At 43.0% G+C, this 27,449-nt stretch overlaps 1 protein-coding gene across 3 annotated transcripts in view; it reads left to right on the forward strand.

The window, feature by feature from the left end:
• Positions 1–310: 310 nt before the first annotated feature.
• Positions 311–27,449, forward strand: part of CD36 (CD36 molecule) — a 98,616-nt gene continuing 71,477 nt past the window's right edge. The window contains exon 1 of one of the 3 annotated variants that reach the window (XM_048502356.1): positions 311–379. The gene's annotated coding sequence lies outside the window, so the exon portion shown is untranslated. Of the gene's footprint in view, positions 380–17,335; positions 17,542–19,094; positions 19,218–27,449 lie in introns of those variants that run through there. The other 2 variants (XM_048502358.1, XM_048502359.1) reach the window with 2 other exon arrangements.

Consider the following 27,449-nt stretch of genomic DNA (forward strand, 5'->3'; position numbering starts at 1 on the left):
TCTTTCCCTCCAGACTTTCATAAGCTTCTGTGAAATGGGTCTGTCAAAACACCTCCTAATCCCGTTGGCTGGGATGTACCTATTTTAAGTCCTTATTGGGACATATACACATATGGACTACTAATAGAAACTGGCACTGAACAGACAAGTCAAAGCAACATGCTAGAAAGTGATCTGGGATAAGTGCCCATGGTAGCTATAACACCAGTATTCAACTAGGTATTACGGAATCAATCAACCAAAACATTTTTTTTTCTGGTTGCATAATCAGGTGTGCCTTAAGAAAGCCTCCAGTGGCTTCAGAATCCAGAGACAGGAGACAAGGAATAACAAGTGGAAGTGTTTCTTTTTGCTGGACCTGGACAGTCTGAAAATAGAGGTAAATTATGTGTTTGTACAACAACCAACACATAAAGATGCTGAGTCAGACCATTGGACTATCAAGGTCAGTCCTGTCTATTCTGATTTGCAGCTGCTCTCTAGGGTCTGAGGTGGAGGTCTTTTACATCACCTGGAGATGTAGGAATTGAAAGTTCTGGAACCTTCTTCACAGAAACAGAGAGATGACCCTACATAAAAGTAAATGGAGTTAATTGTGTTGCTGAGATTAACCTCATTTTGCTGCTTCTACTACTTTACTGACCCAGCTTTCCAATAAGGTTCTCAACACTTTTTCAGCAAATATTGGGAAATCTGGGGGATTATGTCTGGGGATGATGGAGTTTGGGTAGGTAGTAGTAACATAGGTATAGATTTTTTATGGGGGGGTTCTGGGGGTGGGCCACCCCCACCTGCCCCTGGGGGCATGGCCATGTCTCTTCAAGCCCTGCCCCCTGGCCTCATTGCTTATAAAAGCAACTGTCTGAGGCCAGGGACGGCAGACTCCTCTGCCCCGCCTGCCCCTCCCCTCCCCTCCTGGCAGAGGCGTAGCTAGGGAAAATGGAGCCTGATGAAAAATCTGAGTTTTATGCCCCCCCATGGGCGGCCGCTGTGATGCTGGAATCCACCCCCAAACAGCATCACTTTCAATGGTGTTTAAACTAGGGAGCCCAAATTCTCCTTTTAAATCCACCTTAAAGGGAGAATCTGGGGTCCCCAGTTAAAACAACATTGAAAGTGATGCTTTTTGGGGGTGGATTCTCCCCCACCCTAAAACAGCATCACTTTCAATGTTTAAACTGGGGACTCAGATTCTCCCTTTAAATCCATGCCGACGGGGGTGGATTTAAAAGGAGAATCTGGGGAAAATTGGGGGTGCCTGCTGTCAGGGGCGCAATTGTTAAGCTAGCAGCACCAAACTTTCAGGGTATCTTTAGGAGACTCTCCTGATGATACCTCCGAGGTTTGGTGAAGTTTGGTTCAGGGGGTCCAAAGTTATGGACCCTCAAATATGTAGCCCCCATCTTCTATTAGCTCCCATTGGAAACAATGGGGGATGGGGCCACCCCCTTTGGGAGTCCATAACTTTGGACCCTCTGAACCAAACCTCGCCAAACCTGAGTGGTATCCCTGAAATGTTGGTGCTGGTAGCCTAAAAAGTGACCCCCCTTCAGGCCGAAAACCAAAAAAATTAAAATACAAAAATGGGGGGTGGAACTTTGGACATGTAATGGGGGGGTTGAACCCAAGAAAGTTCCCCCTGATCTAGGTCCTTTGTAGGATGCGGTATCATTTCTAAGTGATGCTCTAGGCTGCTTCCATTAGTGGTGTTAGAGAAAATTCCTAGAGCATCATTATGTGGAGGCCTCCATTTTTCAGTTCTTCAAGGGAAGGGAAGTGGGTCTGCGGGTGGGTAATTTCCTGGGGTTTTTTCTGACATGAAATTTAAAAAACTGTCAAAACTCCAGCTAAAAAAATGTCTGGGGACCAACTGCATAGCTACAGCAAATGGTGCCCAGGGCAAGCAGTGAAATTGTGCCCCCCCCCCCAATATCCAAACCCATCTTTTTTACAAGCCAGACTGGAAATGGAGAGATGGGGTGTGTGTGCGCGTGGGGGGGGGGGGGAGGGTTGCCCACATGCCCCAGGAAGCCTAGCTGTCTTTCTTTAGATTCTCTCTCAGTGTCAGGCCACCCAATGAGATCAAAAATATCGTTCAAAATGGGTACCTGGGCAACACACTTATCCCTCATTAACCATACCTGCAGAAATGGCTGCTTGTGTTCTGAATCAATGTCTGCATGCAGTTTGTCAACTGGAATAAGATGAACAAGCTGCAAATGAACCTAGAACCTAGACTGTATGGGAAAGCAGACATTCTGTAATGGATCAATTTGCCAGTTCTGGATGGGGTGAAGCCATCTGTAGCCAACCTGGTTAAAACTGTGTGTGAGCGTGTGTGGGGGCGTACTCCTTACTAATCGAGAAGCAGAAAAGTACCACTGTTAGGGGTGCCTCCTTTACCCCTTCACCTAGCATGGGGGCTATCTTCCTCTCTGCACCTGGATGATATGGCCATGATCCATGTTTCAGAATCTCCAGGCTGGATTACTGTACTGTTATCTATGCGGGGCTGCCATTGATGACAACACAAGCACCATGTGCTTGCTCTCTTTAAATATATAGCATCAGTTCTAGAGAAGATTCACCAGTTTTCAAAACACTTCTGATTTCAATGCGATGTTGATGGCTCTTATTTTTGAAGTCCTTCATAATCTGGAACCCACACTGCTGTTAAAAAAACCAACCTTTCCCTGTATTAATGTGCACCAGATGCTTCTCTCACAGTAGCCCCTCTTCACTTCACAGGACCTCACTGTTTTTACACTTTACCTAAAGCCGCTCCTAGTTTATGGGCCGTCAGCCAGCTGTCCTCAACCATTTGATCTCTCTGGGGTGTTTAGATTCAGGTGCTAAAGACTTTTATTGTTTTATTGCATGGTGTTTTAATGCTGCTGTGATTAGAAGCTATCTTAAGCTTATTGGAAAGACTTTCAACTCAAGGTAAGCTATTCTGAGGATCAAGACAGATGACAAACAACCTGTTGTCAAGTGGAAATGGAGAAACTGGTTGTGTCTCACTGTCAGCTCCTAGAGGGGCCAAGAAATTTTAACACAAATCAGTTGTGTATATCTGGCACTTTAACCATTGGACCATTTGACAGCTAACCAGGGCAGGCACGAAATTTTTGACAGCATCAAAAAGGGTGAGAGGAGACAATTCTCTGCAAAGTCACAGTTTGCTTCGAGAACCAATGACTAGTTGGGTCTGGCATTTTGTCAGTCCAAATTTGCAGTGTATGTAAATAGTATTATTAACACAAAAACTTGCAATGCCATCTGATTCTTAGAAAGGGAGCAGCAGAGTGCAAGGAGATGGGATCACCTGAGCCTGCCAGCACACTTTGCTTCCTTTGCATGGTGTCTGCAGCTTGGCACAGGACAGGACACTGAAAAGAGGATGCCCCCAGGCCCCAGCATGTGAATGGGGCAGACTCTATAAGCCGCAGCCATCCAGGCCTCTTGCACTCAGCCCTCATGCGACTGCCTTCCTGTGGTGGTTGGGCAGTGAGGGCTCCTCCTTTTTCTGCTGCCAGCACACATTGACCTGGAGACCTGTGTCAGGGGGAGGGAGTGGGCTGGTGGTTGGACATGCCCCAAACTAAAGTTGCACCAGAGGCTTCAGTATCCTCACCCCCCTCACGACATTTGTGCTGGGGACTCCCCAAGTATGGGCCTCCCAAATTTTCCGAGAGCTGTGCTGAATGTGCCTTTAATGTTTTAAATTGTTGCCACTTTAAGGGCCCAAATTAAGTGAACAGGTGACAAAGAAATGTTTTGAATAAATGCATATCACCTTTGTCTACATGCTTTTTAACTGCTCAAAGAACTCCCAAAGGTTGGTGAGACAGGATTCCCCTTTGTAAAAGGTATGCTGATTTCCTTGCAGCAGGCTTTATTCCTTGATGCACATAATCATTCTATCTTCTACTACGGTACCTTTAACAGATATTGGACTGACTGACTTGTCGTTCCCTGGCAGCTGAAAACGGCTCACTCTCATTGTTACCATGGCTTGTATTCAAGATGAACAGACTTTCTCTATGTAGCAAATTTTAATCTCACTATTCCTCCATAGTGCATATATATCCTGAAAACAATCCCACGAGGCAAATCAGGCTGTGAGAGTCAGGTGTTGCTAATTGCCTGGAGGAAAATGTTTAAAGAGATATGATTTACTAAGCAATATTATTGACCTTCAGGGCATGAAAAGCCAATGCTACTCATTTCCATACAAAAAATCATTATTAAAGTGATAGGACTTTTCCCCTCCATGTCTCTTGGTATACTTCATGTATCTTATCCAGTAAATTTCTTGGCAGTGTATGAATTTGATCTTGGATCTTCCAGATCCTAATCCAATACCTGAACTATTACAGTATCAGCAGATCTCCAGGGTAACACCTCACTGCCACTGATTCATGTAAAGACATGTAAAGACTTTTCTACCATGTGGTGTCAAAACTAGTGGGGCTGCCAGCTCAACTGCCTGAAGAAAACATGGTGGGGCCCTTTAATAGGGAAGATATTCTAGACTGATGTGATTTACCCCCATGCCATGAAAAGCTTCAGTTGCTCATTTCCACACATTAAGCCTCTGTTAAAGTGAGAGGCCATTTTTGTCCAGGCTGGCTTGCTATCCTAACAGTGTATATGATCACGCTCATGCAGTGCACTGACTCTAGTGCATGTCTGCCCACTATATTCAGAGGGATTTACTCTCAGGTTAATGGACATAGGCTTGCTACTCAAATCATCTTTAAAATTGGACTTGAATTTGCTTTGCTTTTCTTAGTTATTCAGCACCATTATTTTCAGTTCTAGGTTTCAATAGAATTACTATAGTCTTCACATAATATATGTAGATCACATCCATGTTCAAACATTCAGTTGTCTTTGTTCTACAGATAGGAAATGTGGTTTCCTCTACATATTTAAATATCAAATGGCCTTCTACTCAGTCAAACCATTGGTCTATCAAAGTCAATATTGTCTACTTTGATTGGCAGCATCTGTCTGTGGTCTCAGGTGAAGGTCTTTTAGATCACCCATTACTTGATCCCTTTAACTGGAAGTGGCAGGGATCAAATCTAGGACCTCCGTATGCAAAACAGAAGCTCTACCATTGAGCCGTGGCCTTTTATGTTCCAGCTGCTGTCACCACCTTGGATTCCCCCTTCAGGGTCTGGACACAGCCCTACATGAGGTCACAAGTGCTGAATTAACACTTTTCCTTCAAAAATGGTTGTGGCTAAGTTGCCAAAGAGCTAGATCTTTATAGTCATCACTCAGTTTTTCCTAGTAAGTGTAATTAAGTTTATTGGTAAGTCAATTAGCATTTTACTCAGCTGGCTGGTTAAATACATGAGAAGCTGTTCCTAGAGCACATCATGATGAGGAAGATTTAGGTATGAAATGTAGAAACAGACTTGAAGAAAGGTAAGTGGAAAGATGCAAGATCTGAAAGTGTATTAGGCTAATAAATTAAAGACCTTGGCCTGGTATTTTGTGGATATTGCATGATTTTTGGACTAGTTAATCTTTCTTGGCGTTTTTCTTCTAGTGGGGTTCTTGTAATGTTAAAACAAAAAAAGTGAACATCCTGTATTGATCTGAGCTCCTTTGAGGAAGCAGCCAGTGGGTGGGTGGGGAATTAAAAATATACTAGGTTGTTGAGTTTACTACTTTTGCAGATTTTACAATTGACTAAATAAAAGTTTGCTCATATATCCATTGAGACTCAAATTGGAAGAGATACTTTCTCTTGTTGTATTCCCAAATATTAAGTTCTTGGCAGGTCAGAGCATTTGAAAGTTCAGAGTGCTCTAGATGTGTTGAGAGTGAATACTTGCTGGAATTTTCCAAGTATTAACATTCCTTCTTCTAATTGCTGTAAATCATTGAGGCTGACATACATTGCTTGCGATCTCTCTGCTTTTCTTCCTCTCCCCTTTCTCAGTTGAAGCAGCATCTTGGATGATGGTTCAGTTAATCCTTTTTGCTGTATTTCCGCAGCTCTCTTTAAAAACAAGAAGAAATCTCATCAGAGTTTGAAACTGACACCAACTTGAACAGTAAACTTCCATAAAATTCCATCCAAAGAATATCTGGACACCATTTTAATTATCCCGTCAACCCGACCAAGAAGGTGGTGTGTGTGTGATGCATGGGGCACACGCCTGTGCGGGGGCTTTCTGGAAGTGGGCAGGGGTGTGGCATGGACGGAAGCTGCATGCGTGCCCTGGGCATAGTTCCCTCTCTCTATAGCTCTGGTTCTCATCAGGCCATTCTGGATTGATTAGTTTAAAGCTTACAAAATAAATTTCCCCCTAGATTCCATGCGAGTAGTCCTGTGCTTGTTGGTAAGGCATCTGAGCCCCCGAGTTTACTGTTGGAGAGGATGTGATTCAGTGGTAGAGTATCTGCTTAGTCTGATACTGAATCAGACCATTAATTGCACAAGGGAACTACTGAGATTGGCAGTGGCATTCTGGGGTCTCTGGCTAGAGGTCTTTTAGATCACCTGCTTCCTGCTTCTTTTCACTGGAGATGCTGGTGATTCAACATGGGGCCTTCTACATCCCTAGCAGATGATCTACTACTTACATATGCCCTATGGCAGGGGTCTGCAACCTGCGGCTCTCCAGATGTTAATGGACTATAATTCCCATCAGCCCCTGCCAGCATGGCCAATTGATGGGATTTGTAGTCCATGAACATCTGGAGAGCCGCAGGTTGCAGACCCCTGCCCTATGGTAGTTCTAGTTTGAAGGATCAGGCATGAGGTGATGTGAACGTCATCTGCCTGAGGCCTTGTAGAGTTATAGCTGATATTACTTGACTGAGTAGACCAGTGGATAGGCTAAGTATAAGGTGCCAAGGAGCTTTATACTTAGGGCATATCTTTACACAGAGCAGATCCCAGGTTCTGTTTGTGGCTTAAGAAGATCAGGTTTTGTTTTCCTGAGAGCTGCTGGTAAGAGTTGACAATGCTAATCTTGACAGGCCAAGAACCTGACTCTTTATAAGGACCTTCATGTGTTTTTCATGTGAATGAAAGTCCATAGCAATACAGTAGAAACTTTGCTGTATGAAATATTTAGTTTCGGACTCTGACACTTTGTTCTTTCACAGTTGGAGGGGTGGTATGGCCTTTCTGCACCTCCTCTTTCCCTGTTCCAAATTGCTCCCATCCGGTCCTTTCCTCCCTTGGTCTTTCAGATGCAGGGAATCCCTGTTGTGATCAAGCTGTTAGGGGCAGCAACTTAGAACTGAGCAATCACAGCTAAGGAAAGAGTGATGCGTTCCTTCTAACCTTTCACTTCTCTGCTCTGTACTTCTCTTGAAACTGCTCTGTATGTGTACCCATATGCATACCATGGGTAGTTTCACCCTTGGGACCTAAAGTTGATCCTCTCTGAGAAATGCTTACCATACATGGTGATCTGCAAATACAAAAGGAATATCTAATCAAATTTCTTCTGCAGCTTATCATACATGGTGATCTGCAAATACAAAAGGAATATCTAATCAAATTTCTTCTGCAGCTTGTAAACCTAGCATGTGGGAGGAAGAATGTTGTGTTTGAACTCCTCTCCTTTAACTGAGGCAATGCTACTTACTGATACATGTCATGGGAGGTGAACTGCTGCATCCTGTAAGAGGATTAATAAAAACCCTTATGTAATGTTTCTATTAAGGTGGGCTTGTTTTGGTACATGCTGGCTATCAGTATAAGTACAAATTTTATTTCCCTTTACTTAGCCCCAGACCATTATTCAATGTCTCTTGGTACTGAATGAAGAAGACATCAGTACAAAGGATCTGGCCACTGGAGCACTGGAACTGTAGACAGAACTCCAGTCCACATTCATATTTCTGACCTAATTGGGGCCATAGAATTTTCTGCCACAGATCCCCCCTTGGTGAAATAATTAAGACTGCCTCCAACAGACCACTTTCCTGCCCAGAAATCTCTCCTTTCTTTCCTTATTTGGAAATACTTCAGGAACTGGAAAATCCTTCCTTCTCATCCTTGGATTCTTTGAATCTCCCCCTCTCCCCCCACTTTCCCTCTGTTTTTGATTCATTCAGAATCTGGTCCCAAACAGAGGCTTTCTGCATGCCTAAAGCTACAGCTGTCTTGTATGATGGAAAGTCCCACTCCTAGTACATGTGTGTTTTATACAAGTGGAACTAATCACAAAAAGCCAGCATGGGATAGTAATTAAGAGCAGTGTATCTGGAGAACTGTGTTTGTTTCCCTGCTGCTCTACCTGAAACCTGCTGGGTGACCTTGGGCTAGTCACAGCTGTCGAAGAAGAGAAGAGTTTGGATTTATATCCTCCCTTTCTCTCCTGTGGGAGACTCAAAGGGGCTTACAATCTCCTTTCCCTCCCCCCCTCACAACAAACACCCTGTGAGGTGGGTGGGCTGAGAGGACTCCGCAAAGCTGTGACTAGCCCAAGGTCACCCTGCTGGCGTGTGTGGGAGTGCACAGGCTAATCTGAATTTCCCAGATAAGCCTCCACAGCTCAGGCGGCAGAGTGGGGAATCAAACCCAGTTTTTCCAGATTAGAATGCACCTGCTCTTAAACACTATGCCACTGCTGCTCCAGAACTCTCTCAGCCCCACCTACCTTACAAGGTGTCTATTGTGAGGAGTGGAAGCAAAGGAGTTTGTAACCCGTTTTGAGACTCCTTTCAGGACAGAAAGGCAGGATATAAATCCAAACTCTTCTTCTCTTCTTGGCATTTGACCCCAGGAACATACATGGATGGATAGCTATAGAGCCCTGCTTTATCTTCTCTCCCTTTTTGAACGATAACACATTATGCTATATATATGACTATTTGGAATAGCATTATTGCCATATGATGCTTGATATACTAATCGGCACATCCATGCAGTCAAATTATTGCCAGTCCATGTCTTAAGGTTTTGATACTTATTTCAAACTTGCTTCTGAAAGTGTTTGGCCTAACTATACATTACTATCTTCATGTTGTTTCAGGGTTTGCCATAAGGAGTCTGGATTAAATGCACTTTGCTGTTTCTTGCTGGGAACTCAATTCTGAGGACTGAAATGTGTTAAGGAGGGGGTTTTTTCTTTGTGATCCAGCCAACCTAGTTTTTTTTGGTATTTGTAGTCCACCTTTCTCACTGAAACTCAGGGTGGGTCACACAGTGCAAACCAATGCACTCAATGCAGCAAGACATCTAATAAGCAAAATAATAGGACTAGGATTACAGCAGTTTTGAACAAAGCACAAATATTAGACATTATTAATTTATAGTCCACTGAGGCTCAGTGTTACATGAAACAATGGTGAAAGTGGTATTATATAGATGTAAAAAGAAAGTAAGGGGAATAAAATAATATGCATAACAGATTATACATCCTGTACATAGTGATCCAAAATCTCTCCTTCTATAAAAGTGCTTTCCTGATTTATATAAGTAAGAGCCAGTGTTCTGTAGAGTTTAGAGTGTCCGACCAAGGGTCAAATCCTTGCTCTGTCATAGTAACATCCTGGGTGACCTTGGGCCAGTCAATCTCTCTCTGCCTAACCTACCTCACAGGATTGTTGTGAGAACAAAATGGAGGAGAGAAGAAAAATGAAAGATGCTTTCAGTCCTCATTGGGGAGAGATATGGGATATAAATTAAACAGATAATAAATAAATGAACAAATAACATAAATAATAACTAAAATAAACTATTATGTAGCCTGTTACCTTTATGAAATGACCTCCTGAACATTTCTGCTATTTTTAGATAGCCAAAAGGTAATAGGAAAAAGGAGATAACGTGGAAGATCCCCCCCCCCCCACACACACACACAAACACCTGAGTGGCTGGCAACCCTGGTTAAAAATACTATTTCCCAGATAAGTCTCCACAGCTCAGGCGGCAGCTTTAAAATACTATTTATCTTTAAATAACCTTTATAATACTATTTTTTAAAATACTATTTATCCACCTTTAAAATACTCACCTTTAAGATACTATTTATCCACAATATTCGTTGCAAATGTTTATAAGGAATTTATTGAATACCTGTGTCATAACTATGGAACTCTTTCTTCTTAAGATCTTACATGTGCCATTGTTTTAAAAACTTTGCGCAAGATCTTAATGATTTCACTCTCAGCAGATGTTTTCTTGGCTTCCCCCCCTTGATTACGTATGAAGCAACCTGGGGCTTGGGATGGGGTGAGAAGACTACTAATAAAATAAATACGTTAGTGAAATGAATCACAATTGTCCGATTTGCAACTAAGGGTTTGTTAATATACAACTCAATTAGTGTATCTTTGCCAACTGGCAGCTATGTCAGCTGGTTCTAATGTGTTTCGAGGCAATATGTGCATATGAATTAGGACCTGAAGTTCATATAATTGATTGATTGATTGATTGATTGATTGATTGATTGGATTTATAGGCCGCCTCAGCCCCAAAGGGCTCAAGGCGGCTCACAACATACTTGTATAAGATGTTCAAAATTGCTATACAAGGACATATAAGGCTAAACAGTTATTTTAATAGGCAGAATGAACAGAGGAAAAGCATTTTGAAATCCAGGAAAGTCATCACAAATATATCTCAGGTTAGTAGTACTAAATATGCTCTTTTTAATCTCTGTACTAGGCATGCAACAATCACATGGGGATGCAGCTGGCAGATCCCCTCCCCCTTTTCTGCATGTGAAAGCCCAACTAGACATGATTCCCAGACTTCACCCTTGTACTGTGATTCCAGTATTTGATACTGAGAGACAGAGATATCACATCTGTATATGAAAGCTCCGTTTACTTAATAACAACAGATAATAGTTATCATGGTTATAAACCCTTTGGTATACGAAACCTTCACTTTTTTTATACACAGGTTCCAAAGAGCGCTATAATTACCTCACATTAGTAAAATCATATGCAAATTGTATGAAGAGATCCTTTTCTTCTGTTTTGAATTTTTTACAAATACATTTCATTTTGTAGCCTTGTATCATACAATTCTATGCAGAGAACAAATCTCTACAGAGTTCATCATTCTGCATAAGTCTCCCATGCCTCCTCCTCAATCCTAACCTATTCAACCTAAAAAGCTCCCAGTACTTCAGTTATACTTTAGGAGACAACCCCCTCCTGTTCTTTCAAAGAAAGTGAGAAAGAGTTACTCTGGAGCTGAGACACCCTAAGGTCAGCGACAAATAGAGGTAAAGTCACCTGGACTCCTACCCTCACAGAGCAGCGGAAACATCCCATTTCCCATGGAAGAACAAAGTGTCAGGAATAAGCCTAGTTATCTACAAATTACAGTAGTGGTAATGTACAGCAGGCTGAGTACATATATCTTGTAACCGTTACATTGACAGCAATACATCTCAATAACCCAGATACAATCGCCGTCCATATTTCATGTAGAACTTACCTGGAGTTAGGAATGCACTGCAATCAACTAGATGCCACCCCTGACATGCCCTCAGTGAAACGCCAAATGAGTTTCCAGTCTTTGCTTCTGACAAAATGTGATGCATTGAAGCAGAGTTGGCCAACCCCCTCTGGCCACCAGTGCGGGGTTGGAGGGTGGGATTGCCAGCACCAGGTTGGAAAACATATGGAGGCTTGGAAATGGAGCCTGGGGAGTGCAGGGATCTCAGTGAGGAACAATGGCACAGTGTCCACTCTCCAAAGCATCCATTTTCTCTACAGGAATGGATCTGTGTGATCTGGAGATGACTGTAAGTCTGAGGGGTGGCATCTCTTGGAGGATGGCATATCTTAACTGAACCATGGATTCCCCCCCCCCCCCATTTCTATTCCTTGATTTCAGAGGCAGGCTCTATTTCTCTCACGTTCCAATTTAACTCCAGAATGAATTAATGTGCAGATTAGTGTGCACCTGAAGCATATTTCCTTCTTTTACTTCTTTGTATATCACCACTGAATATTATTTTCCCCTTCCAAACATTTTGTCAATCTTTGTATGGATTTATATAAGACAACCTTCTTTTATTGTGGAGTTTTACCAATATGCATAGACATTCCTGAACACTGGTGAAAAATCGTTCCAAAATAATCTTGAGGCAGTGATAACAACATCTACTTTGGAGGGGGGCATTGCACTATCTAGTCAGTATCTATATACGTGTTAGCAATGCAAGATGTTATGGAATTGACTGCTTTGGAAATGAAATGTGCACAATTTTAGAAATTCTTAGTGAAACATAATTAAGAAGAAATAGACCACTGCACCAAGTAAAGTTTTGAGACTATGAAGAAACAAAATGCAAGGGAAATACAATTATCTGTAATTTCCCTCTTAGCCTATAATCAGGTATGTTGTCCTCACATTTTGGGCTTCCAATACTTGGCAGGAGGCCAAGTTTTCATTCCTCTGATGCTATCTGAAACTTTAGGGCTGGCTGTTTGTTTGTTGCACTGTAATCAAGGTTGTAAATGGCCTATTGCAACACCAGAGAAGTTAAGTGGAGTGCTCAGTTGAATATTATGAGCTCTTGACATGTTAACTCTATCTTGGTAGATTCTTAGTACATGTCAAATGAAGCAGCTGACACACCTTTTACAGTGAACTTCTTGGATATGAATTTGATTTAGGTCCCCAAATGCACATGCTGCATGTCTGACATCTTGACGGTCTCCTGGCCACTAAATTTTGCACAGTGTGTCAAATGTGGTACACTCCCACATAACTATTATCATAAGTTGCTGTGTCAGGCATGTAATTCTTTTTGTATGCAAGTTACATCACAGTTCACCCTTCTGAGATAAGATATTAATTTATAATTAAATCTCTGTTATGCAAGTATAACTTTAGTTGGCTTCTTGTTGCAGGATCCTATGTAAGGCAATAAAACTCTGGGTAGTACTGAGTTGCCCCAGTATTTTCAACACTGTTGAATACAGTATTTTCAACACGGAGAATAAGAAGAGTGTTACTGGTCAGGACTTTGCTGGTCTATCTAGTCCAGCATTCTGTGTCCTGCAGTGGATGCTGGTTCATCTAGTCCAGCCAGATGTCCTGGAGGACCAATGAACAGGCCATAGAAGCCAAGGCTTTTGCCTAAGGTTGAATATTAGAACTGGTGTTCAGAGGTTTATTGCTTCTGTATGGAGGACTCCTTCAATCAGATTGACAGGCTTGTCCTCTGTGAATCTGTCTAGTGGCCATCATTTCTTCCACTGGTGGTGAATTCCACAATAGAATCATGAAGTAAGTTAATAGATATTTTCCTTTTTGTTTGGCCTAACAAGTTCTGTGGAGCACAAAGCTTGCACACTATTCTGTCACTGGGTTGGTCCTAATAAAATTTTATTGCTTTACACATTGGTTTTGGTCTTTTAAACCTATTTCCTGCTTACTTCATAGGATAGTCTGAATTCTAGTATTACAGCAGAGAAAAGAAAAGCTTCTTTCTCTACCCTTACATAATTTTATAAACCTCCATCATGTTCGCCCTGCCCTTTGTCATCTTTTTTCTCGGCTCCAATGGCCCAGACTCACTATCCTTTCTGTGTTGACTCTGTGCATGCCACCATTATGCTGTAAGTAGAACAGGTTATAATTGGAACATCGACCCAACAAATGCTGTTTAAGTAGTTGACACTTCTCCTGGCATGGAGTGCAAATGGGAGGAAAAGCTTCACCTGAATCGGACTCTAGTTAAAACCACAGGACAAGTATTGGGAAATAAGCACAATGTTTATATAAGGTAAAATGAGCTCTTCAAACTTGGACATAGTTAGGCAGATGATAGAGGTGGGGTGACTGAGAAATCCTACGATTATAGTCTCAATTTTGAAGAAAACAATTTAAGTTTACAGGTGGCTTGGGAAGGGGAGGGAGGGAGGGAAGGGGGGGAGTGAGGGAGTGAGGGGTGGCATGCAAGGGAGGGGAAAGGGGCTGGCATCTGGCCCACCTACCCTAGCAGAGGAAGGGGAGGGATGGCATGCAAGGGAAGGGGAGTGAGTGAGGGGTGACCGTGACATGTAAGGAAGGGGAGGGAGGGGGCCCAGTATCCCATTTAAAAGAGATGTGTAACAACTCTCAAGCAAGGATCAGTTTAGAAACCTCGTTAGACTTTCATTCTTTTTTTTCTTTGCCAAGACTGTAGCTCTCAGATTTTCTGCTAAATAAGCATATTAAATTCCTGTATAATTTAAAGCTTTTGTTGCCATACATCTTTTAAATGCTACCCGGATATTGTCAATCTGCTCTCTCTCAGGAATCTCAACTTTTTGGCACTTCACTCTAAAAGCTGAAATGGCCAGGCTCAGCCAAAAATAGTTAGGTGAAGTCTCTACATGATGTATGAGGGCAGTTTTCAGATTTACTATAAAGAAGGTGGTGCTACTTAAAAGTAATTAATGTCAAATCTAGGAACCTAACTTAATGCCTGTTTTCAGACTTGGGTGGAAGCTGATTTTCTCTTGCCACTTCTCTTATGGATATGTGGCAAATTCAGAGAGAATGTACCCTACTTTAGGAAGCCTGGATTGATCCTCATTCTCTCCTCTTGGTGAAAGTGCTGTTTCATGACACCTTCCTTAAATGGGCAGGAGAGAAGACTTCCCTTCAGTCACTCCGGTATCAGTTCTTAACTGACCTTTCTGTATAGATGTTGTGGGTTTTCTTGGTATGTCTTGATTCTTGATTGGACATTGATTTGGTTGGACCAAAAGGGAATTTGGCCCAGTTTATATATGTTAGTGACCACAGTTTTGAAGGTGTTGAGTTGGGTGGTCCCTACAGCCAGTTCTAGCAGAGAGTTCCCAGCTATCTACCAATGAGAAGCCGCAGGCATCCTGGCCCAAATCTCATTAATATTGTACTACTTGGTATTTGACAGAAGCTGCTTTAAGAGCCCTTTCTTCTTGAAAACTGGAGTTAAAAACACATGAAGTTTTGTATATTTTGCAGTCCAACTCCATGGAGCAGTGTTGACTGAGTTCAATAGGAGAACAGGGTTTCAAGAGCCATGTCAGCTTTAAGATAAAGCCCAGGGAATTCCTTTTTATGAAGACCAGCATAATAGATCACAATATGATGTGCAAGCTTTTAAGTTCTCCAGACCTGATGCTGAGGCTTGTGTTTTGGGCAAAATGAGCCTCAGTGAGATGTTGAGGTAAACCTGCCAGGCATTGTTCAAAGGATACTTTAAAAGGTCTCATATCATAGTCGAAGGTTTTTTTTAAAAAATGCAGATTGGGAACTTCTGATTGGTCTTAATTAAGGCTTTATTTGGTGTTTTTGGATTTTGTATCCTCTCTAGGTCTGAAAAAGTTGCCTCTGCAATTCTGTAGGTGATACACTTTTTAAAGAAAGAAAGCCTTAGTTGTCTCTCATCCCCTCACCCAATACAGGAGAGAACTAATGAAAAGGGATGCTACTCTTAAATATCCTTTTATCACCTTTTCCCTATTTTTCCCCATTTTAAAATGATGAAACTATTCTTCTAAAAATCTATTTGTTTTATATATATGCTAAAGGCATTCAGAGAGGGGTGATCTGGCAATGCTGTTCAGAGTGCAACTTGTATCAGAGAACACCATTCAGATCTCAGCTTTATGTTGCAATGCAGGGTTGAATGATGTGGGGTGTGTGTGATGTTTTCCCACTTCGGATTTATCACACATCTCATTCTTCTGGACATTTATTTTAATAAGGCCAAGAACACTTTGGATTGACTAGGGAATATTGTCTGGAAGTGGATCATGTTGCAAACAATTATCTGCAAGAACCACTCCAGTGAATCCCCCTAAACTGCATGCCAACAACCCATTTGAGTGACTCTGAATATGTGCTTTCACATACAGAATTGGAACAGCCATACAAGCCATTGATGCCAACCCCCTGCTCAATGCAGGATCAGCCTAAAGCAGTGGTGGCGAACCTTTGGCACTCCAGATGTTATGGACTACAATTCCCATCAGCCCCTGATGCCAAAGGTTCGCCACCACGGGCCTAAAGCATTTGCTGTCTTCTGCACCTGCTCCATGCTGTCCACATCCTTTTTTAAGTGAGAGATGTTGCGATTTGGATGTTATTCCTCTACTGATGCACCCCAAGACTATATTAGCTTTTTTTGCTGCTGCATCACACTGACAGTTCATATTCAGCTTACAGTCTACCAGTACCGCTTGATCTTCTTCACACCCAATGCTATTCAGAAGTGCATCCCCATCCAGTACATGTGCTTCTCATTTTTGTTACATTTTTGTAGAACTCTGAACTTACCCTTGTTAAATCATATCTTGTTCACATCTGCCCACTTTTCCAGTGTGTTCAGATCTCATTAAATTCTATACCTACTGGTGTTTTTGCTACAACTCCCAATTAGGTATCAGGTGCAACTTTAATGAGTAGTCCCTCCACCACCTTATCCAGATCATTTATTAAAAAAATTGAAAAGTACTGAACCAAGTTATGTGGCAGCCCACTGGACACCTCCCTCCAATCAGGTGAAATGCCTTTGACAACTGCTCTTCCGGTGCAGTTCTCCATCCAGATCCCTATCTACCTAACTATCCTAAAGTCTAGCCTGCAGCGCACCAACTTATCCATCAGAATATTATGGATGACTCTGTCAAAAGCCTTATTGAAATCAAGGTAAACAATGTTGACAGTGTCCATGATCCAGTAAGGCAGGACCTGTTAGCGATCAATCCATTCTGGTTTCCCTGGATCATCAAGTTGTACTTCAGGTGCTTGCAAAATGATCCCTTTAAAATCTTCTCCAATATCTTCCTTGGGAGAAGGGCCTGTAGTTTCTACTTGGTATATTTTGTGTATCAAGGTCATGGCAGGTGAGGAACAAACAGAGCATCTTATATTCATTTAAGAAGTGATTGAATATTACAGTAGCTCCCCCAAGGTTCATGACACCCCTGCTATTATATTATTGTAGATGCCTGCAATAATCTCTCCCTGTGTGCATTTTGGTTGGAGAGGGGAGTTTATGGAGCAAGGAGTTGTGTATCCAGCCATGGGATATATAGCCTCTTTCACAACCTTGAAATTCAATGGGCAAAGGCCAACAGTGAAAGAGGCAACCTTCTCTTTCCTCCATCCCCCTCCTTGAAACATAACAAACCTTTGTCCATTTTGGCTCACTATGGAATAGACATTGCTAGACTGGCTGCTGATATTATTTATTTATTTTAAAACTGCCTAAGCTGCCTTTCTACCCAATTTTTACCCAAGGGGGCAAACATTAGAACATCACAACAAAACATTTCTGACATTGCAACATATTTTAAATGCACATGCTGATATAAATACCACCCACAAAATCTCGATCAAACTTGCTTTTCTTTGGTGGGAGAACAACATGGGAACATGCAAGGCTCTGGTCTGTTGAAAATTTGGAGAACTTTATGTTCTGCTCTTCTTTGCCTTCCATGTATGTCCCAGCTCTGATTCTACATCAAGACCAAGTTGTTTGCATTCTCCAAATCTGGGGAAAAATTTAAATGGAGAAAACTTTAGAAATGAGGAAAACATTGAAAGTTAAGATGGTAAGGAATGCCTATCCATCTTTGGTTACAGATAGAAGAGACAGTGTGGTGTAGTGGTTAGCTTTCAGCAGGAATTTGGAAGGCCCAAGTTCAAATCTTCTATTTTTTTGTGGGTTGGAGGGGCAGCCTCTTTTTTCCTCCTCATTGAGAGGGAACCTTGTAAAGAAGAAGGAGCTGCACAGTTGCTGCCCTTCTGGAAAGTATCTGGAACTGACAGACTGGTCCTTTTGCTGTGCAAGACGGTGAAGATAAAGGTGATGAAGGTAAAGGAGTCGGTTAGGCCCAGCCTAACCTACCTGACAGGATTTGATCCTGGGCCTTCCAAGTTCCTGTTGTGAGAGTGAGAGGGAAGCGAGAACAGTGTATCTGACTCTGAGCTTCTTGGAGAAACGGCAGGCTAAAAATAAGATAAGCAGGATTGCTGAGGTTTTAGTCAATCTCATTAAGTAAAACTTGAGGTGGGGCAAGGCAAAACTGGCTATGAAACTGGGGGAAATCTGCAATTATGGTCTCCTGGCTTTGGCAGTTTTATTGTCCCAAGCCAGCTTCATGGAGCTATAAATATTCTCAGTGTTTCCCTGAAGATTTTAGTTCCTTGATGGTGGAGGGGGGAGTGAGGTATAGACCTTCCTGTCCTCTCATCATTCTGAAGCTAAAGGAGAACAATTTACATTGCCTTCTGCACTTTTTTCCTGCTCAAGTGGAAGTGTTTTGGAGTAGGAATAAGGCAGGCCTGGTCAGATAGGGTGCCAGGCTCAAATGGGCACTAAATTAGGGGGAAAGAGGTCTCCAGGAATAACAAAATAACCCATCTATTTTAATTTTAACATTCATTTTGAATGACAGCCAAATAAGAGAGCATTTCCAATTTTTTGTTGCCCCATCCGCATTGAATGGGAAGGGGGCATAGTCTAAATCAGTTTACTTAATGCACCAAAATCAATAAGCTGGCCATGTGTTGGACCCCCCTGCCCCAAATAGAATTGCCAACCCTGGACTGAGAAATTCCTAGATACCTGGGGATAGAGAGTGCGCTTTGAGGAATGGAAGGACTCCAGCAAGTGTATTATGCTGCAGTCTATCCTCAACAGCAGCTGTTTCCTCCAGGAGAATTGATATGTGCAGCCTGAAGATCAGTTGTAATTTTGGGACATTACCTAGTCCCACATGGAGGTTGGCAACAGAGCTTGACTAACAGCAAATACTTCAGGAGATGATGCAGAGTTAAGGATTGAATACTTTGTGTACATATACTCACTATTGCGAGATTGTTTACAGATCTCTCATTCCACAGCCACTGCACAGCCCTTTCTCAATGGCTTTGATCAGTGCTGAAGCTCTGAGCTTCAACTTTCAACTTCCTAACTATGTTCAAAACAGTTTCTGAGCTTGCTGATAGGATCTGTGCCTCACCTCGTGGTTTCATCTTGTCTTGTTGTTATCCCTTGAGAAATTACACCTTTGCTGGTTGAAAATTGTGGAGGCTGGACTTGTGTCCTCTTAATGTAATTGGACTTAATACATAAGCAGAGTGGCCACCCCAGTTTTGGTTGGTGCTGATGGAGTCTGTAGCTACTTTGGCATACAACTGGGCCACAGCTGGCCCACTGATGGAAAAAAATAAAATGTTGCTGACTTTCCTTAGTAGGTCATGAATCAGGAGATTCCAGACAGAGGTAAGCTCTAGTTCTGCTGTTTCTGCCTTGTGTCTTCAGAAGTCTATTGAGGAGGGGGGGAAGGGGGCAACTGAGAGACAGAGAGAGATTGTGTGTTTTGTTTTAAAAAGGGTTTTCTTCCCTATATTGGCACTTGAAGGTTGCTTTATAACTTTACACTTTAAGTGTGTTTGTAACATTTTATGTGTACATGTTAAAATATAAATATGATTGTATTGATCATACAGTTCAGGGTTTTAGTTGCCAATCTCTAGGTGGTAACTGGAGATCTTGTAGAATTAAAATTCTGGGTTATAGAGGTCAGTTCCGCTGGAGAAAATGGCTGCTTTAGAAGATTGCATCTTGCTGGGGGTCCCTAGGTTCCTCCCCCAGAATCTCATGCAATTTTCTAACCCAGAGCTGGAAACCCTATTCAGGGTCTCTGTGCATTATTTGAATGCCCATCTCAGAGAGCTAGGCCTGGTATCATTTGTTTCTCAGCAAATAATTTGTCTACAGTGTGAATAAGCCCACAATAATGGAGGTGAAATAAGCTTTGTATACCAAATGGCATGGAAGCCAATAAGAGTTACTTTGATCAGCTGCAACAGAATTTTCCCTTGGGAATTACTTTTAAATCAGTTTTCTGTAGTGGTTAAAAGAAGAGGAGGTCTATGACACAGAGTGGTAAGCTGCAAAACTGCAGTCAAAGCTCTGCTCACAACCTGAGTTCAGTCCTGAGGGAAGTTGTTTTAAGGCAGCCAGCTCAAGGTTAACTCAGTCTTCTGTACTTCTGAGGGCAGTAAAATGAGTACCTAGCTTGCTGGGGATAAAGTGTAGATGACTGGAGAAGGCAAGGGCAAACCTTCCTAGTAAACATTGTGATGTGACGTCACTCCATAAGTCAGTAATGACCAGGTGCTTGCACAGGGAGCAACTTTTAAATAAAAGAAAAGAGGATTTGTTTTTTTCCACCTTCTTGCTTTTCAACTTGCCTCATGGTTAGAGATCTTTGGGCAAGCAGTCTAAAAAAAAGGTTTGTGGATTAGGGACGTTTGGAAAGATTAACTAACTAGGCTCATTTAATAGCTCAAGGCAATCTACCAGGCCATATACACTGCATGGGACTCAGCATTTAGCCTCAAAAGGGATTTTACTTGTACACCTTAAAAAAAAAACAATTAGCATCCTGAGGCTAAATCTTCTTCTCTAGGCAGTCTGTTCTTACCTTTCAACCCCACTGTGTTTTTCTTGACCAGACTGAGTTGCTCTTCACCCGCTTGGAGACCTAGAACAGGCACATCTCTCTCCAATAGTTTTCTTGTTAATGTTTGGCACTTGGTAATTTGGAAACTAAAACGGGAACCTGAACTTTGATTCAGTAACCTCCAGACTAATTGTCCCTGTAATAGTGATTTGTTATGATGTCAAGAAACCGCCCAAATGTTTGTGTGCAGTGCGTGCTCTCTCTCTTTCTCTGACTTTAAATGAGCTCTGTACTTCCAAAGTTTAGTGAGCTTTTTCATTCTGCAGCAGTCAGTGATTAGTGCAGTAATTGAAGCCATAGCTGAACTCAATCCAACAGAATGCAGGTTAACAATGCAGGTTTAGCTCTAAGTGTTCTGTGTCAGTACATTGAACTTATTTTTATTTTATTATATTTGTACCCGCCATCCCTGGCTGCAGCCAGACTTGTGGTGGCTAACAACAAATAAAATAATACAAAAACATCATACTTAAAATAAACTAAATTTACTATCTAAAATATCTTCACAGATGATGATACATCATATACATTCAACCTTTAAAACTCCCATGGAAGAGTGAGATGTAAACAGGAAGGGGGTGCACCATTTAGATGTAAACTGCACGCGCTTGTTGGTAACTCAATGGCCATAATACTATTGGTGATAGATGGTCAGTGGTAGGGAGGCCTGCAGGATGATGTTACCACAATGATGGCCTCAACCGAAGGCCAGGTGAAACATCTCGTGTCTTACAAGCCCTGTGGAATTGGTTAAGATCCTGCAGGACCCTGGTGTCAGCTGACAAAAAGTTCCACCAGGCTGGGGTCAGGGTCGAGAAAGCTCTGGCCATGGTTAAGGCCATTTTGATGACCTTGGTCCAGTGGTGGGATCCAAAAATTTTAGTAACAGGTTCCCACGGTTGTGGGATTCAAACTGTGGCGTAGCGCCAATGGGGCTGGGCGGGGCATGACGAGGGCGTGGCCGGGCATTCCTGGAGAATCGAGGCTGTGGCAAGGTGCGCCAGCCGCTCTGCGCCCGGAATCCTTGGGCCCGAGGGAAAGCTTGAAGATGCGGACGCGGGGCAGGCTGCCCACCTTGCCGCGCCCGGTGCACCTCCTGGTAGCGGACGCTACTTCAGAGTTCTCGCGGGAAGAAGCTACTGCTGAGAGGTGGGGAAGACCGACGTAACTAATGGCGAAATCCGTATGCCCCGGAAAGAAATCACCAATTAGTAACCCCCTCTCAGCACACACAAATAATTAGTAACCTACTCTCAGGAACCTGTGAGAATCTGCTGGATCCCACCTCTGCCTTGGGCCCAGGGATCATCAGCAAATTTCCATCCAAGGACCGAAGCATCCTCTGTAGGCAATATGGGGAAATGCTGTCCTGAAGATATGAGGGTTCCAGACTGCTCAAGACCTTAAAAGTCAAAACTAACACCTTGAACATTGATTGGTAACTAGTACAGTCAACGTAAGATGGGAGTAATATGTTGCCACACTGTAACACCAGTGAGGAGCCTGGTAGCTGCATGTTGGACCAGCTTTAGCTTCTGGGTCAGTCTCAAGGGCAGGTCTGTGTACAGCGAGTTACAATAGTGTAACCTGGAGGTGACTGTCGCATGGATTATTGTAGCTAGATCAGTATGGGAGAGATGGGGCACCAACTGCCTCATTTGGAAAAGATGGAAAAACGGCATGCTTGCCGTGTGTGTGACCTGGACCTTCTGATAAGGAGGATTCCAGGATCATACCCAGGCTTTTGACAGAGGGTTCAGTTTGTAAAGCCACTCCCTTAAATCAAGGTCATTGAAAGCCATTGGTGGAGTCTATTCTTCTTCAACCATCTCCAGCCTATTCTTCTTCAACCATCCGGCTATGGTCTCCAGACACTGAGTCAGAGCATGTGGGATGGTGGCTGACTGGCCTTCCATTAGCAGCACAAGCTGAATGTCATCAGCATATTAGTGACAACCTATCCAAAAGCCCTGAACCAGTTGTACCAGGGGTTGCATATAGATGTTTAACAACATCAGCGAAAGAAGAACCCCCTGTGGCTCTCCACAATTAATCAGGTGCTGCTGAGATGTCCCCTCCCCGAGTGATACCTGCTGTCCCTGGAAAAATGAGGCCAGCCACCTCAAGGCTGTACCCTGAGTAAGCATTGACACCCCCTGCAATGAGCCCCAGGGATAACTGAGAAACCTGGTGGCATGAGCTCCTTCAGAACGACCTTTTCACTCTCTCTAACCCAGCTCTCAGTCATGCATGCCAGGTCCGCATTTTGCGCTACTAGGTAGTCCTGCAGCGAAATGGTCTTATTATTTAAGGACCTGGTGTTATACAACACCAGTGTTGAAGAAAGGTGTAACTTCCTATGCCTAACACTTCCTATGCCTAACACTCGTATCTCGAGATGGGACAAAGGTCAGAAGGAGGGCAAGCTTTATTATATCTCATCCTCTTTCTCTCATTTAGCCATCTTTGTTCTAAAATGTTCCATTTGGGTTCCAGTGCCTTGGACAGAACTAGGTAGGCACCAAAGAGCGTTCTAGAACAAATATGTTCCAGGAAATGCAGATGAATGCTCAATTCTTCTGTCATCTTTATGTTGAAAAAGGTATAGCAATGGCCATGAAGGGCACTTATTTCTTAAAACTACATGCACTGTTTTTATTGTTTGTGGGGGTGCTTAACAGATGGAAGCCAAGGTGTCAACTGACAATACAGTTGCATTCATGGGGTGGAATGAGTTCCCTCCCCAGGCTCTTGCATCTTGTAAACCAACATGCCCAGTTAGCTGACCCTCTTGTTACTCCGCCACACCTTGGTGTAGGGGTGTTTTTTTTTGGGGGGGGGAAGGTTATTGTGGAACTTTGTTTTCTTTTTATAAGCTGCTTTGGGTCCCTTTGGAAAAAAATGGTCTATAGATGTTCAAGTAAGTAAATCCCTCCCTTTCCCCAAATCTGTCATTCTACCTGTAGAACTCTAAATTAATCTGGCCAGTGGAGTTAATGTCGTACCAGTTCTCCACAGTTGTATGTTTGAGTTTTAAAACAGTGTTTTCCATCTGTAGATTTCTTGAGCCATTTCAGACTGCTTTACTTCTCGGAGGGGACTTGATGCCTATACATATAACTTCCACTGAATCATTTGGGCTGAAGTTGCTGAGCTAGTTTTCACAGGTTTCAGGTTGCAAGCCTGGTCCTGAATCAAAGGACCTTTGGCTCAGACTTCTGGCCTTGCAGTAAGTCAGCCTAGACATACCTCAACTGCCACTAGTTTGCTATGGTTAGCCAGCCAGATTTTCCTCAGTTCTGTCTTCTGCCGAGATGAGATTATACATCATCATTTGAGCACATTACTTATTTAAGCTGATTCAAACATTACAAACACTTCATGTCTCCCATGTGTCTGTCTCATTCCTGTCAACCAGATGTGCTCAGGAAATTGTTGCTAGGCACTGAATTCCCAGGGTGCCTCTGGACTTGTACTGCGTGTAGACATGGCTAAAATCCCTCCATGACATTTCTGAACTGAAATTGCCTATCCACTGTTTTCCCACAGGATAACTTAACATGAACTGATGGCTACAATTTTCCCCAAGGGCCACATAGCAGCTCAGTGCAACAATTTTAAGCTGAGAAAGTACTTTAGAAAATTAATTTTAGGAAACAGATTAGTCTCAAGATCCTGTACCCCGACTTATCTGGGGATTCTGTTTCTAGCATGGAACTTGTGGGGATTTTGCTGCATTTTTTAAATATTATCTGAAGTAATGTAAATAAATCAGCATGGTTTAGTAGTTGAAGTGTTGGACTAGGATCTGGGAAACCCAGGTTCAGCTTCTCACTCTGACATGGAAACTTGTTGGGTGACCTTGGGCCACTCACTCAGTTTCAGCCTCAACCCTGGCAAATATTTGTAAGGAAAATCTCCAAGGATTATCAGAGGCATGATGCAGAGGCAAGCAATGGCAAACTACCTCTGAGTATCTCTTGCCTTGGAAACCTATGGGGTTACCATAATGCAGCTGCGACTTGGTAAAAAATATGTAAATATGGGAGGGAGAATGCAGGTGAAAAGAAATGAAAAGCTGTAGTAAATGGCACAGACTTTTAAAACCATAATTCTGTGTGGAACATAGGACAGAAAGGATGGGTACATGTTGAACAATAAAGGGATGGAATGGGAAAGAGTAGGAAAGAGTACAACTGAACTGGAACATTAAATGGACCAAGAGTAAACTGGACTAAGTGGCCCATGCAATTCCCATTGGGTTCAGCAGTTCCTACAGGACTGCAGGCTTTTAGGTCTCGGAACCTTAAGCCAATAAACAGACTCTGAAGTATTGATCAGTAGTGAATAGGCATCGATGCACCACATTGGTAAAGCCAGTTCTGACAAAGCTGGCATTCACAGTTCCCTTTATTCCCCATAGAGAACCTCATCCCCATTTTCACAAGAGTTTGTGAAAAACGGTCTTAGGAGCTAAGGCGACCTAAGGTCGGCGGCAGATAGCAAAAGAAGCCACCTGGCTTCTTGCCCTACAAGATAACAGGTGTAACACAGTTCCCATAGGACAGGAGTGTCAGGGGAAGCCCAGTTGTCTACATGTGTGTGAAGCCATAAAGTAAAGATCAAGGAAAGAATGCACAGATGGCAGTGGATACATATAGCAGGCTGGTTACATATATCTTTCTAGCAGCAGAAATTTGTTAGCTTAAGCAGTTGCCCAATTCCAGGAATGCATCTCAATCACCTTAGGGTTGGTCAATACTAAAAAAAATTCGGTAAAATTCGGATTTGGGTATTTTGGGGCATAAAATGATTTGTATGCCCGAATCCGAATCATAGCCAATTCGGATATGCCCGAAAATTCGGGTAAATCCGAAAAATTCGGGTCCGTGTTATTATTTTTTTGAATTTTTTGTGTTTTTACACGTTTTGGCCTGCAGGGGGTGCAATGTTAAAGCTAGCAGCACTAAACTTTCAGGATATCATCTGGTGACTGTCCTGATGATTCTCCCCAGGTTTGGTGCAGTTTGGTTCAGGGGGGCCAAAGTTATTGATCCTTAAAAGGGGTGCCCCATCCCCCATTGTTTCCAATGGAAGCTAACAGGAGATGGGGGCTACACTTTAAAGGTCCATAACTTTGGACCCCCTGAACCAAACTTCACCAAACTTGGGGAGTATCATAGGGACAGTACTTGTATGACACCCTGAAATTTTGGTGACAATAGCTCTAAAACTGCACCCCTCACAGTCACCCAAAGAAATTTCCCCAGATTCTGTGCTCTGTAGTGGCTGGCTGGCTCCATTGCAGCCAATGGGAAATTTCTGTGAACTTTAATGAGGGGCTATTGGAGTGCACATTCTCATGGTAAAACCCACAAAACTTTCAAGAGGTGTCATGTCAGGAGAGTCTCTTCATGACATCGTTTCTGATCCAGGTTTGGTGACCGTTGACTTCAAAGGAGGTTTCCATCAATGTTACATGGTGTAGGGTCCATCTCCCACTGCCCCCATGAAGCAAAGTTCCTCAAGCCTGGATGGTGTCATCAAAACTCTCCTGAAAGATACCCTGAGCTGTTTGTGACTGTACCTTATGGTAAATGTACTGCCCACAACTTCCTCCACCAGAAATTCCCCATTGACAGCAATGCAATGAAGTCACTGCAGAAAAAAGAAAAGGTACCTTGAGGCAGAATTACCTGGGGAGGTGCCACTATTGCGAAGCTATTTTTAGACATATCAGCAGCAGCAAAATATCAGGAACTATCATCAGGAGACTGTCCTGATGGTACCCCAAGCTTGGTGCAGTTTGGTTTGAGAGGGGGGGGGCAAAAGAGTTATGGACCCCTCAAAATGGTAGCCACCATCTCCCTTAGCTCTCATTGGAAACAATGTGGGGATAGAGGCCCCTTTGAGGGTCCATAACCTTGGCCCCCACTGAGACCAAACTGCACCAGAAAGCTTGGGAGTGTCATCAAGGACAGTCTCCTGATGATACCCTGAAATTTGGTGCCAACTAGCTTTCAAAAATTCCGGTTTTCATGTTTCACGGCTCCTGCACATGAAGCCTGCTGGAGTGAGTGAGCGGTGAAACACGCATGAACCAGCATTATTTTAAAGCTAGTGACACCTGAAGCTTTCAGGGAGTATCATCAGGAGACTGTCCTGATGATACGCCCAAAGTTTGGTGCAGTTTGGTTCCAGGGGAGCCAAAGTTATGGACTCTGTCCTCAAAGGTGTAGCCCCCATCCCCTATCAGCTCCCATTGGAAACAATGGGGATAGTTACTGCACCTTTGGAGGGTCCATGCTACCTGAACCAAACTGCACCAAACTTCGGTGGGCAACTTATCAAGGACAGATCGACCTGATGATACCCTGATAATTTGGTGCCGATACATCTCAAAATGCATCCCCTGCAGGCACCCCCAGAAATTTGCCCAAGATTCTTTGTTCTGCGCAGTGACTTAGGACTGTTATTGCTGTCAATGGGGGAATTTCTGAGTATAGAGGAGCTGTGAGGAATGCACATTTCTGAGAAGGTATGGTCACAAAAGAACTTTCCAGAAGGGGGAGCTATCTTCAGGAGAGTCTCTGGATGAGCCACCACATCTAGGTTTGCAGGGAATTTTTTGCTTTAGGGGTTTTGAATTCTATGGGACCCAAAAAGGGTAGGGGCCCATCTCCCACTGCCCCCTGAGTAGTAAAGTTCCCCAAGCCACCTGATGTCATCCAAGGCTCTCTGAAAAGACTACCCTATGAAAGTTTTTGTGGAGTTCATGAAAATGTGCACTCCACAGCCCTCTATCCGAAATTCCCTATTGGCCTTGACAGCACGAAATGCAACTAAGTCCACCTGCAGAACAAAGAATGCTCTGTGCACAAATACTGGGGGAACCTGCAAAGATACATTCTGACAACAGATGTGTCACGGTACCTTAGCGCTATTTCAGAATGTGCTACAATCATCCGGGGGAGACTGTCCCCTGA

This window comes from Sphaerodactylus townsendi, linkage group LG06, assembly GCF_021028975.2.
Source record: "Sphaerodactylus townsendi isolate TG3544 linkage group LG06, MPM_Stown_v2.3, whole genome shotgun sequence".
In the NCBI taxonomy this organism is placed as follows: domain Eukaryota; kingdom Metazoa; phylum Chordata; class Lepidosauria; order Squamata; family Sphaerodactylidae; genus Sphaerodactylus; species Sphaerodactylus townsendi.